General features: G+C 36.9%; 1 protein-coding gene across 6 annotated transcripts in view; it reads right to left on the bottom strand.

Moving 5' to 3' along the window:
• Positions 1-13,114, bottom strand: part of LOC126188057 (sialic acid synthase) — an 80,473-nt gene extending 67,359 nt beyond the window's left edge. For 5 of the 6 annotated variants that reach the window (XM_049929496.1, XM_049929500.1, XM_049929494.1 and 2 more), the window contains exon 1: positions 12,550-13,114. The gene's annotated coding sequence lies outside the window, so the exon portion shown is untranslated. Of the gene's footprint in view, positions 1-7,195; positions 7,532-12,549 lie in introns of those variants that run through there. The other variant, XM_049929497.1, reaches the window with a different exon arrangement.
• Positions 13,115-14,223: the final 1,109 nt, after the last annotated feature.

The raw sequence follows: 14,223 nt of genomic DNA, 5'->3' as shown, positions 1-14,223 counted from the left end.
TGGGAGACTATAGGATGTGATAAACTCATTTTTTTTCACCAAATAGTTTCCTTAGAATCAAATGAGAAAGACTGCACAGTGGAGAACAGATGCAAATCTAAAAAAAACTGCGGTTTTTATTTTTTTATGCAAAAAGTAAAAGCTTTTCTAAGAAACTAAGTAGAATGATAGGTGTAACTTTGTTTCATTTACATAAAGCAATTTTTTTGCAGGTACATGCAGTGGCTCGAAATTTGGTTCTCCCCACCCCTCCCAGTGTATCATATAACAAAGCTGTATGGAGCAGCCAGCATATCATGTTGTTCTGGCAGTATGATGGAGGTACATGATGCTGGTGTGTCACTGCCATCTCAGTGTTAACCAGTTAAGTCAATTCAACTATGTTTCTATGTGCTACACTAATGTAGGTTGCTTCTGTGTAATGCCACAAGTCGCATCGTGTATTGTATCATATCGCCTCAGTGGAAACTGTGCCTAACAGTCATCTCCCCATGCTTACCAAGCTCCTGGGTTTTTGAGTAGTTTCCACATCAAAATTCAATGTTTTATTGCTTTTCTTCAGAACTGGTAACGCACTGATTGTAAAATCCTTTTCAGGCACATAAAAAATCATAGTTTTGTAAATCTTATTTAGTTTATGAAACTCATACTGTGTTCATACCGCCATTTATTTATTTATTTTCTTTCTATTCAGCCATCAACTTTTTGACATTGACACCAATCAATCATTTCTTGACTTACATGTTAATTTGCACTATTTTCATTCCAATACATTAGTCCTTTCATATACTGGTACGTGATTTTCAGTCCTACAGCACTTTTCAACATGCTCTATTAAGTTCTTCCATTTGTTGTTAAATTATATCTGATCTGAGAGAAATAGAAACTTGCTAATGCTTCAGGTATGCTACATTAACTAATATTTTCTTCTTTTTCACACGATGGATAATCTAGGATGGAATGACAACTTTTATGTGTGCCTGTCTGTTACTCTGTCTGGTGAGTATCATTCTTCATTTTTCACATTTTCAAATCAGAAAATAGATCTCAGTGGATATATCAAAACAAACTGTGTTTTGCAAATGATTTTTCGTTGTGTACTTGTAGTGCAGACGAACTTAAACAACATATAGAAGTACTTCACAGAGCAAGTTTGAATGCAGAACCTAAAAATCTATTGTAATAATATTAAAATAATGTTTAGTCAACACATTGAAAAGAAAACCGTGTACATTTAAATTGAAGTTATAGACCCAACTAATGAGTTTTTGTATTCAGAGCAGCTGAACACAATGACTGGACAGGAAGCAAAATAAACAGAAGAGTAAACATAGACTGTGAGGAAGTAATATTTGTTTTATGGATAAATGTTTTCAGTGACCAGTCATTTATTGTTATGTATACTGCACTTCGTTTTCGCATTTGTACATGATGATGATAGATGGGACAATTATAAGTGCAATATTATTTTCAAAATGCAAAGGTTTTCTTGCTTTAGTACATATAATGTCAAAGATATTTTTCCTGAAAGAAGTCAAAGATACTATTTCTCCATACCAAATTTGTGCATATAAATATAAGAATGAGTGAACAGATATAAATTTGGTTATTATGAATTGACAGTTTTTAAGGTGGTAAGCTGGTGCAGACATATGTGACATGACATGCCAGGTTAAAGAAGAGGATTGTTGCGGGTTTTCATTTAAAGAGACGAGTAGTAAAGTCACTTTACAGACATGACACAGATGGCAGTGTTCAGGTGTGAGCCATTTTTATTGATGGACAGTATTGTCTGTGGGGGTTGTTACAATGTGCTCACAGCAGTAATGCCTGACCAATATGTGATCATCACTGTTGGTCATTTATTCTAGAAAAGTCCGCCTCACTATGTGACTGGTCAGTGAGGCCGAATGCCCAGATTCAATTCCTGGCTGGCTTGGGGGTTTTCCCCACTCAGGGGCTGGGTGTTGTGTTGTCTTCATCATCATATCATCCCCATCAATGTGCAAGTCGCCAAAGTGGCGTCAACTCAAAAGACTTGCACCAGGCAACTGGTCTACCCAACAGAAGGCCCTAGCCACATGACATTTCATTTCATTCTAGGAAAACTATATTTTGACATTTAGTATGCCAGCAGTGGTAGGCCTATTCATGTACACATTGTTATCACAAGCATTTGTGGTTTCTGGACGATACCAACTAGCACAATGACATGCTGTCCTGAGTCCAACCCACACCATCAATGGGAACATGTCCACAACCATTGCAGTGCTACATGACATACCGTGTGAACGAATTTTTACAGTTCATTAGTGATGTGTACATAAGAAGGTGGTTGTAGCTTGCTGTGATCACACAGCCAGGTCCACTACCACCATCCACATGTCAATACATGTGATACACTTCTATCCACTGGTTCCACACACACATCACTGTCATCATTTTTGACCCATTTGGACCCATCAACATTCTGATACTGCACTGTTTGAAGTAAATGAGACGCATTAACACTTGCTAGCACAGTTCCACTTTTGTGACTCACCACCAATCAAGTACAAACACACTTTCTCTGCAGTCCTTGTTGCTTACTGACAGCACATAGTCCTGCGGATCTCAGTTTTAATTTATTTAAGTTTCTACTAGCACTAACATCAATGTACAAATGTAACCATATGAAATTATGAATACATTATCGCTGAATTAAAAAAGGATCCATATGTTATTGGCTTGATCTAATGTTAACCTCAGATAAAAGAAATCAGTGGAGATATAATTTGATACATGAATAAAATAAATTATAACTAATTCATAAAGACTAAGTTATAAACACAACAATTATCTTTATTCCCATCAAAATTACAGCAGAAATTACATACTGGTGGACAAGTCTTCACAATTTTTCTCACAATACTGCTTCACATAAAAAACCTTAAAAATGATTTCATTTAATGATCAATCATAGCTATAGACCCATAAAAATGTGTTATTCTGCAACTGATTGGGCCATCCAGCATTACTCTTACCTCATTGTACCAGTACCTCTCTCTTGTTTTACAAACGCAATGGTTTGTGTTTGTCTGGGTCCACCAAAAAGAATGACTTTTGTCACTTTGTAGCAGTGTTAATTGTATAAAAGCTAGGTTCAAACCCTAACTACCAGCAGAGCAGTACTTTAAATTATTAGCAGTCATTCCTACACACTTTTCTGGTGTTATCGACTTGGATCATGGGAAGCATCTGATTCCACCTGTCTGCTTTGACCTGTGACATAAAGGTGTTGTGTGATGTCACTGTGGCATGGTGTTTTCGAGTCAGGTCATGTTTGTAGATGACAGGTGGTTGTATTTAGTGGTGTGCTCTTGTGGTGGATGTTCATGTTTGTAGTTGTTTGTGTTATGTTTGGTATTCCGTCAACTGACTGATGTGTAATCATTCTGTGAAGTAGTTGTTGGAAGAGAGTGTCGTATCACCAGTGAGTTTTAGGAAGCGTGTGTTGTGCCGCCTGTTTAGGGGGTTTATGAATTTGTGTTTGTATTAGGTATGATTAGTGTTGTGTGTTTTTTATGGAGCAAAATGTAATAGTGTTTTTCTTACTTTTTGTTAGTAATGGATATGTCAGAAATATTTAATAGTTATTCTCTCCTGTTTGCACCTGGCAATGATGACAATAAGGTTTTTGCAGGTGTTTGGCTTGATTGCTGACTCCATGATGTGTCATGTGTGATGAGATTATGAAGTTGACTTAGAGTCCCAGCTTCTCATACCAGGGACTTGTATTTTTAGCAGTGTTGCCGTTACAATGTTTGGCACCCGAAGCATGTCATTCAGGTGATCTAGGTTGGACATCAGGAGATAGTTTTATTTACACATTATCTTTGTCATGGATCATCTTTATATTTTTGTGTTCATAAAATAGGAATAAATGTGCAATGGAAAGATTTTCTTTTTGTAAGGAAGTTGTGCAATATATATGAAGTATAGGGGAAGTTTGGGGGGTGGGGGGGGGGGGTGAGGAGAGGAGGGTGCATCAGATCTGTTGTAGGAAGGGGAAAGAGGTGCTCTTCCAATTTGCAATCTCATTTAGATAAATATTGCTGATGAAAGTGTGTCCCAGAAAAGCAATGTGTTTTTTGAGGTCAGTGGGGAGATTGTATAGGCCAAGGGTTGTGAGTTGAATGTGTTGGGTTTGCGGAGGGGGGACAATGAGGTGTTCACGTCTCTCTTCTGGTGTGGATTAAGTCTAGATTTGCAGCCTTCTCACCTATCTTCCATAATGGAACTAAATAAAATTGATTACCTCTGCCTTTTAATTCTTCTCTTTCGGACCAGCTACTCTGTTCTGAAGCACCATGTTACATCAAACTACTTCTCCTAGCAGTTTATGCTGCACCCTAACGCTAAAAGAAAAACTTTTTTATCTTTTTCAACTTAACTAAATGACAAAAACCTGTCTTCAATTAACTGTCTCTTCTCCTTATGTAGGTATACATTATTCCACAAGACAAGATCTCATCTCCAGCTATATAGTTCATTAATAATAACAGAATAACACAATTTTCACTATTTTATAACATCTTGCAGATAATTAGTGGTAGCATTCAATGACCATAACATATCTTTGGGCTGCACCTACCAAGAGTAGGCAACCCCGACCCCTGTGCTGCCCTGTTCATCATTTTCTGCACAGCCGTTATGCTGCACCCATGAAACCCTTGACATCTGCACATTTCCCACACAATAGGCTGTTCTTGCCTTAATTCTAAATGCAATGACGACTTAACTTCATGATCACCTTTCCTTATCTAGAAGGATATAAGTGGGACCTATAATTTCCCCTGGAATGATATGAAACACTTTTTTTGTGTTTTGTAATATGTGGTTGTTTTAATGTTTTTCATATTTTTTCTGTTTCTTTATGAGTGTTGTGTTTAGGAGTGGTACTGGGTGAGATGGTGTAGGTTAAAGGGGGAGAAAGATTGGGAGCCTGGGGTTTTTTGGAGGATTTTGTTTCATTTTTGTGTATGTGCGTGCTTTTTTGGAGTAGGTTTGTTTCGGCTAATAGTTTTTTTGTTTGCATTTAATTGGTAAAGCGAATCTGGGGTTTTCGGCATTTTGAGCTGTGTTTTGGGTGTGTCTTGGTTTTTTGGCATCGAGAGGTCGGTTTGAACTATACAGGTCATGTGAAATGTACGATTCCTGAGGTTTGGTGTTCGTAACATAATGTTGTATGGTGAGAATCTTTTGTTTTGATTTTCTAGATGACGTACATTTTGGGATGGTGCTGTTTTTTGTATTGTCGTATATTTATCTTGTCTCTCCCTCCACCTCAAAACCCCCTACTTCCTGCTGTCATCCCATTCATTTCAATTTCTGGAGTATTCGCATTTGTATGTTGTGACATTATGGTTTACCATAATGCATAAGCTGTAAGTAGGGGTTTCCGCCATCTTGTTGACATCGTGGGTCAATACAGACTGGTGGCATCGGACTCTTCCGTAAGTTATGCCAGCACTTCTCATTATCATTATTATTATCCTTACAATGTTAAGTGCATTTACTTATACCTAAATTTTCGCAGAACAGCTCATCATATCTTACCAAACTATGTGAATTTTAAGTGTGTTTAATAGCTAGACATAGTTTCAGAAACACAAAACAAATAAACTTAAAATTTCTTTTCACTTCAGGAAAAGAAAAATATCACGAGATCAGAATTGAGTTCTAAAAGGATGTGGTAGTGTATATAATACAAGGCTCCTTAAGTGGTGTTTGTTTTTGGTCACACTGTTAATAGGAAAGTTGTCACAGATGAATAAATTCTTATAAAAGCTCATCTTCACATGCCTCTCCATACTTTTAAGATAAAACTTAGGAAGGCATATTTCGTGCCATAAATTTGCAAGTACTTAACTTAATTCTATCTGCACTACTGCTTAATTTTTGAAACCATGTTCAAATTGCAGGATAATGGCCAAGGACCTTAAAAGCATACCATAATGGTGTTCATGACAGAAGTTTTTGGGAAAAAAAAAGACAGTGTAAGATGTTTTTAGTGTCACTGATTTACACCTTTTATAGCAAATGAAAAGTGAAAGCAAATGTGCAAGCCAAGAAATACATTACATATCCAGCACTTACAGGAAAGGGAATTGTGTCTGATAGAGGTTGTCTCAAGAAACAAAGAATAAACCAATTACAGAAGAAGATTTCTGTCTGACAGTTGAAGAAAAATATTTTTTCATTGAGACTAGATAGAACTAAATAAAATGTTGGGTATGAGTCCCATCCCTCCCCCAACCTCCTCTAGGCTGAAGCACCTGAAATATTTAAACATGCAGCAACACTGAAAAAGGAAATGAAGGAAAATGTGCAGTGTGTTGAATATATAAGACGGGAATTGCCGTTCATGTTTGGCTTTTTGATGCAGAAGTTAAGTTTGTTTGTGTGAATGTTCTCCTTTTTCATTAGTTATATATTCCCCTAAGTTTGTACCATTGCTGAATGTATTTTCTTGCTTTCCACCATAATACATCCACAGCCTTACAGTAAGAGGAACAAATACCAAAATTGCTTTGCCAGAAATTTCTGTCCGCTGTAATCTTTCAACTCGTACCCTGATACCTATTATCCCGCTCATTCTTTTTCTTTTCCTTTTAAATTAATTCTTCGGAGAGAAATGGTGGTGCTTCTGGGTTGAAATGTTCACAATACGTTTTGTGGACAACTGTTTGTACGGTACCATAAATGACTTCGATTGCAGTTTGTTTAAAGAAGAATAAAAGTATACAAGATCTCCAAGGTTTTTACAATAACAATATGTGCTCTGTTCTTCGAAAAACCACTGTAGAGTGCATAGCGGAAAGTACTAGGCACCAATGCTGTAATTCCCCGTACATAAGCAGCACCACCGTATACTTAACAATCTAACTCCATCAGCAACAAACATTTGTTCGATGTGCGGCATTGCACAAGTAAAGATAGTTTACTGCGAAACTACTACTCATATAAGTGTTTTTCTGGCTACAACGTAATTTTGTTTCAACAGTTCAACATCGAGCACTAAATATTACTTTATTGATGCAGCATGCAACTAATTCCTAAAACATCTACGAAAGTAGCAACAGAAGGAAAATAAGCAACCTCTACGCTCTTCAAGTAATTAAGGTGTATGTGCCCGGTATAAGAGGAACTTTACATTTTATACTTGTTTAGCTGCTTCTCGCTGTTGTACGGGGATAAGAACTTTTGTTTGCCTAGCTATTAACGAATTTTTCTAGAAAAGACTTTATTTATTGCTAGAAATATGCATGTTTGTCATTACTGTTCAGTTTTCGGATACGAGAACTGAAATATTTAGTAGAAACGAACAGAATCTGATTCTACGGCGAGACACCACTGCTTTTCATATTACTTCGCACAAGCGTAGCACACTCGGCAGAATGACATGACTCATGTCACATGAGTAAATAGGAGCTCCCATCAGCCAGGACTGTCTGGCGCCAGCAAAACGAATAAACGACTAGCCGCGTTGACGTTTCGGACCACAGTCTAACATGTGTTTCGGACCTGAAACCGGTATCACGTGACTATGTGCTAGACTAGACCACAGTATAACCACAATCTATGTTAGACTGTGGTTGTACTGTAGCTGGCCAGACCGCAATGACAGATGAACAGCGAACGAGGAATTCTAATATGGTTGTATATTCGCGCGAACAGAGTTGACACTCGACGCAGTGGCTGACAAAAGCTACGGTAAATTGGAAATAACGCGTTGAGTGCCAACTTTGTTTGTGCCTATAGTAGTTTTCCTCATTTTGATCCCTCAGTCATCTATAAGTACTAAACAAATTGTCGAATGTACTAAAATGGCTGATTCCTATTAAATGGAAAAATACGCTGCCAATTTTGATCCCTCAGTCATCTATAAGTACTAAACAAATTGTCGAATGTACTAAAATGGCTGATTCCTATTAAATGGAAAAATACGCTGCCAATTACACTTCATTTGTGCTTAAGAACCGACAGAAAGATAGCAAGTGATTCTTACTTTTATAACACATGTATGTGACTCCGCCGTAGAAGCAGACTCAATATTAAACAATAGTCATTTGCTGTCACGTACGAGGTCAAGTAAGTTATCATTGTGTATTAAATATTAAGAAATACATTACGGTATTGAAGCTTTTCCTGCAAAATTAATACAACATTATGGATTACTTTAAATACAGTTATACAGATATTTTAAATGTAATTATTAGTCTATGCCCGTAAATTGCTTTAATGTTGTATGATTGTCTGCCTAAACCACGTAAAAAGCCTTCAAAATTTCACAAACACTTCTCTGTTAACAACTGGGTAGGACACCAAACTCTCGTATTTTTCAAGGCGTCTGTATGACTGGTAAACATAGTTCACTGACATCTTCATTCCAGCGAAGTTAAAACTATTGAAATTTATTCAGTCCAAAATGAAATGTAGATTACTAACATCTGCAGGGTCAGGTCTGTGTACACTACATCAGTGTGATAATGACCCACCCTAATTCTGTTTACTTTTGGATTAAGGCATATTCTGGAACACAGTGATAATACAATTAATAATGCAAATCACTGAGAAGGGTGGCCATACGATTCAGTCACATCTAGTATTAAATATTCCTTTGATAGCTCTGGCTGTTTTTATTGTTTACCACTGGAATACTGTTAGTGTATTGTATACTTTCCACAAAGATTAACACAAAGAAGAAAATGTTCACAGAAGAAAGTGTATCTTCTAAGCAACTGTTTATCACGCACAGTGGTTTATTAATTTGTGAAGGATGAAACCACTTTTATTAGCTTGCTGTATGTCTAGTGAGTATTTGCTTATCGTGTCAGAATTTGAGATCTAGGTGTATGACTGGCTGTCGGGTCCAGCATACTTATTCCGTCACTGAGTCAGTGATGGTAAATGTAAATAGCATCAGCTTCATTGTTATTTAAAATATGAGTGCCACCAGAAAAACAATCAAGAGTATCTATCTATTAGGCCTACTTTCTTTTCCTCCTTTAATATACTGTCATATTCTCGATTAATTTGGCAACAGCTAAGTGATTTTTCAGAATACAAAAAAGGCCATTAGAATTATAAAGGATGTAAATCTAGAAAATCCTGCAAGCCCTGTTTAAGAAGTTAGGATTCAAAGAATAACAGATTGTTTAAATAATGACAATTGTCACCATAACAGTGTTGTTGTTATTATCTGCAGTTGACGATTGGTTTGGTGCAGCTCTCAACGCTACTCTACCCTGCACAATCCTCATCATTTCCGAATATTTACTGCGACCTACATCCTTTTCAACCTGCTTACTGTATTCATACCTTTAACAGGATAAATTATGTAAGAAATAAGTAAATTCCAGCAGCAAATATAAAACAACAGAAGCAAAAACAAAAAACAACGAAGGAAGCAAGCGATATGAGAGTAGGTGAGTGTAGCACGTCTTATAGCAGCTACTTTCATAATGATAGAACATGAACAACCAGGCGTTCTCTGAAGCCGGGTTGGTATGATTAAGTGATGACATTTCCGGTCTGCAACGCCACACAGTCAGGTGTTTTACTGGCGCGAGATACTCCCACATCAGCCACCTTTCAGTTTCTCCATAAGAGTAAAGGCGCGTTCTCACGAGTCAAGTTTAGTTGACTGATTTCAGTTGATCAGCAGAACGTGAATGTGACTTGAATCATCTTCTGTTCATACGTTTCAAATGAAATGGATCAATCCGTTTCAATATGACATTGGCTTTGTAGGTAGCAGGGCGCGAAAATAGTGCTGTAACAGTTATGTTACAAGAACAACTACGAACAGCAGGATATTTACATATGTTAAAAATATGGTTCAGATTGTTGTTATTCTGATTGAATATAACATTTAAATTGCATTTACGGTCAATATTCTGACAAAATATGTGTTATTTTTATGTAATTAAAGCTTAAAAATTATTAAATATCAAGATGTGGTCACGTGATCGAAAACGTTTTGTTCTTGGCTGATGCTCTGGTGACGTCACAGACTAATAAGATGAAGCTATACGTGTGTGATAGGAGCGCTAGCCGAAGTTACGAGGTTTTCACGTACTTTTTCTACAAGCCTGTTTAGCGATGGAAAACGCAAGTAACAACAGAAAGGACTTTTGTGAACCATGATAGTGGAAGCCTTGCGAAAGTTGATGCCTTGATGCTCTAACCATTTAGAGCAGCGATATGTGCAACGACCGACAGTCTTTACCCTGCTCCCTATAACATCACCAAACACGCTCAAAACCAAGGAACTGTAGAACTTTTGCAAATGGGTCCGTATGTTGTAACTTGATGGTCGGCTATCAGTCATGAGCTACGACCCAAAACACAATAAAATTATTCTTGGCAAAACTTTGTGCCGATTTCCTTTTTAGAATACACTCACAGAGATATTACATTCCGCAGGCGGTCGCAACGGATAGCCTATCCGACTGTAACTGAAGAGGGTATATGTTCTAATCAAAGAAGTTTTACACGAAATAACGAAAATTGCGTTAGCAAGAACTGATCGTAACTGTTGTTTCAATTATAAGTGTATAGCATCACATTATTCTGAGTCTGAGAAATGAACAACAGATCATACATGCATTTACTTTGCGTCAGTGGCAGATCAGAAAAACCTCAAGGAGGGGGCGCTAAAGGTATCTTGAGCTACCTTTACTTTTACCATAATAAAAAATAACATAGTAACGATGCGTTTTTAGGAATCTTCTTGGAAGTCACTAAGTAAGCAGGGAGGAGACACTGAAGGCTGTCAGAGAACTAAAGACAACATACTCAGCAGGAATTGATGGTATACCGAACAGAATCCTAAAACTCTGTATCCAAAATATAATTGACCCCCTTACTCACTTATGCAACTGTTCCCTAGAGGCAGGTATCTTTCCAGATCAACTAAAAATATCAAAAGTCATCCCTATTTTCAAAGCTGGTGACAAAGATGAAGTAATAAACTATCGTCCCATTACATTAACATCCTGTTTCTCAAAAGTAATAGAAAAAATGTGTAGTAAGTTGTTAAAGCTTACAAACAAAAATAGTGTGCTATCTAATACTCAACATGGCTTTAGAAGCAAGAAATCAATGGAGACAGCAATCTATGAATGCATATCTACTGTATTAAAAACAATAGATGAAAAACAATAAACAACAGGTATATTTTTGGACCTAACCAATGCCTTTGATATGGTAAACCACAAAACCCTATTGAAGAAGCTAGAGCACTATGGCATTAGGGGGTTGGCTAATGACTGGTTTCATTCATTTCTCAGTGACCGTAAACAAAAAGTATCCATCAGACATATAGATGATAAAGCACGAATAATCACAGAATATGTATCATCAGAAAGCCCAATCACTTAAGGGCTACCGCAAGGGTCGGTAATGGGACCCCTACTTTTCTTCTTATATATCAATGATTTGGATATACATATTGATTCCCACAAAGTAATAATGTTTGCTGACGACACAACAATACTGGTAAAAGCAGCAAAAAATGAAGATATACAAGAAGAAGTAAACACAGTTACAAAACATCTAAGTAATTGGACAGCAGAAAATCAGTTGATAATAAACTACAACAAAACAGTAGCCTTAAATTTCCATAACCACCAAAACACCACACTGATATATCCAGAAATAAAAATCAATCAACACCCTATTGCAAATGATGAGGCTACAAAATTTCTTGGCATCTGGATACAAAGAGACTTAAAATGGGACAAACACATAGAACAAATTAATGCCAAGCTGAACATGGGCTGTTATCTTCTTAGGGTTCTCAAACGATGCATAAATGAACAGGCACTATTGTATGCTTATTATGCGTACTTCAATGCCCATCTCAAGTATGGACTCATATTCTGGGGAAATTCCCCAGCAGCTCAAGGGACTTTCAGAATACAAAAAAGAGTCATTAGTATTATGACAGGGAGTGGTGCTCGACAGTCCTGCAAACTAATATTTAAAGCACTGAATAAACTACCTCTACCGTGTATGTTTATTATTGACACACTAATGTACATAAAAAAGTATATGATTGGAAATGATGATAATACTTTAAAAAACAAAGATATACATGATTATAATACTTGAATAAAATATAACTTGCATGTACTCCCAGCCAGTACCAGTTTCTATCAGAAAGGTACTTGCTATCTGGGTATTAAACTCTGTAATAGACTATCAAATAGTATAAAATGCTTACAAAATATTAGTGCTTTTGAAAGATCTGCCAGAGAATATCTACAGTACCGCTGTTTCTACACAGTAAAGGAATACTTGGACCAGAATAACTGTTAAGAACTAAAGCTACTGTAATTTGTAACATTGTATCATTGTAAGAACTACAACTATTGAAATTGGTAGCATGTTGAAAAATGATTATTTAAATATGTATCATTTTGAATTTAGTAATAAGTCCAATACCATCCTGAACACTGTACTAAATATGATCAAAGGACTCAATAAGTAAATAAATATTACTGGAGATGTACGCATCAATAGTTTCCCATACCTAACTCCTCTCGTAACAATATTTTAACTGAGAAATTACTATGAATTACTATTATTAATACTTCACAATCAACTGATCACTCTCATTCTTGACTAATCTTCACACTTGCACTTGCTACAACTAGGACTTTTTACTTATTCATTCTTCAGTCTTCATATTTCTGCTTTTGAATCTAAACTAGCTTCCTATTCGACGAATAGTCCGTATTTATAACTCTAAGTATCGAAGGTTCTCTGTGCAAGAAAACAGTAGAATATTCGCGACTTTTCTCGAACAAATACCAGACAGATTAACGTATCGAGGTCACTAGAATGCCCTTGACTTTTCTCGTAGGTATGTGTTAGCTACCTATGTGCCAGACAGAAACGTATCGAACCGGATGCCGCTGACATGCTTGCTACATAGGAAAGCACAACTACTGGATAACTCGATTCAGTTGAGTCGACTGACAAAAGAAACGAATGAATGACGTGCAGGCTGACTGGCGGGGCCGAAGTGGGTGGCAATAAGGACGACCCCGCAAGAGGGGGCGGGGGGGGGGGGCGCGCTCCCCATATAAATCCGTCACTGCTTTGCGTACAAACAATTCTCTTTTTTGGAAAGCATTGCTAGTAGTGAAGATATCACCATACGCCCACAGTACAATGAAGTGTAGACGATGAGGTTATACAGAGAGATATAAAGCGAGTTCAACATGCAGCTGACACAAACATAAGGGCTGTGATATTTGTGAGTGTAAACTAATGTTAGTGTCTGAAGCCAAGTTACTTTATCTTTATATAAGGTGATGAAACTGCAAAAGATTAAACAATAAGGATGCTAGCTGGACAGAATAAAAATAAAGTAATAAAGTAAAAAGTGTATGGTCCCATTAACTAGAAAATATCTTTTTGAACGTGATATGTGTAAACACCGATTGCAAATATAAGAGCATGTAAATAGCATGGAAAACACAATAATATTCTGTTTCTGATCGGTGTGATGAAGATTTGTAAATATGATTTAGTTTTCACATGAGACAACTGCCGAGTCGTTTTCAAGTAAGTTAAAATATTCTGCCATCTTAGATTCGAACGAACGATCTAAGGACATCATCTTATAAAATTCGACTGTCTATCTCTCTAAAAACCTGTTTTTTGTTCTTCTAATGTTCGTTGCGTTTGGTCTGGGCGGACATCATAGGAGCCTCTCTGAACGAACACGCTGAGCTACCGTGTCAGTAACAACTGAGCTACCGAGTAATTGACGTGTAGCTCGATAAAACGACAGGACTTTAATTTGGTTGAATAACGCTATCCTTCGTCGAAGGCAAATTGATGTTAATTTCACAGTGCAACACTTTTTAATTAAGTTATTGAACTTGTGCGTTGATGTGGCGGCAATTTGCTGGTTCAGTGCAACCACATTTTACGTATCTTCTCATTCTCTGGGACACTCAAAAACAACTTTCAGGAGTTTTTATAGATGTATTTGTACAGTATGGTACTACAAACCATTTACAACACACTTTCCAAAATGTAAATTTCAAAACAAGACCACTGTAATTAGAATTATGACAGTAGAAGCAGTGAGCTAGCCACTTACATCATAGGCATCACATGACTCGAATGAGGCGTTTTAGCAGGCTGTCAAACTATTTGAAT

This window comes from Schistocerca cancellata, chromosome 5 (assembly GCF_023864275.1).
Source record: "Schistocerca cancellata isolate TAMUIC-IGC-003103 chromosome 5, iqSchCanc2.1, whole genome shotgun sequence".
Lineage (NCBI taxonomy): Eukaryota > Metazoa > Arthropoda > Insecta > Orthoptera > Acrididae > Schistocerca > Schistocerca cancellata.
The sequence above is the reverse complement of the archived record's forward strand: the minus strand, read 5'-3'. Positions and strand labels throughout refer to the sequence as shown.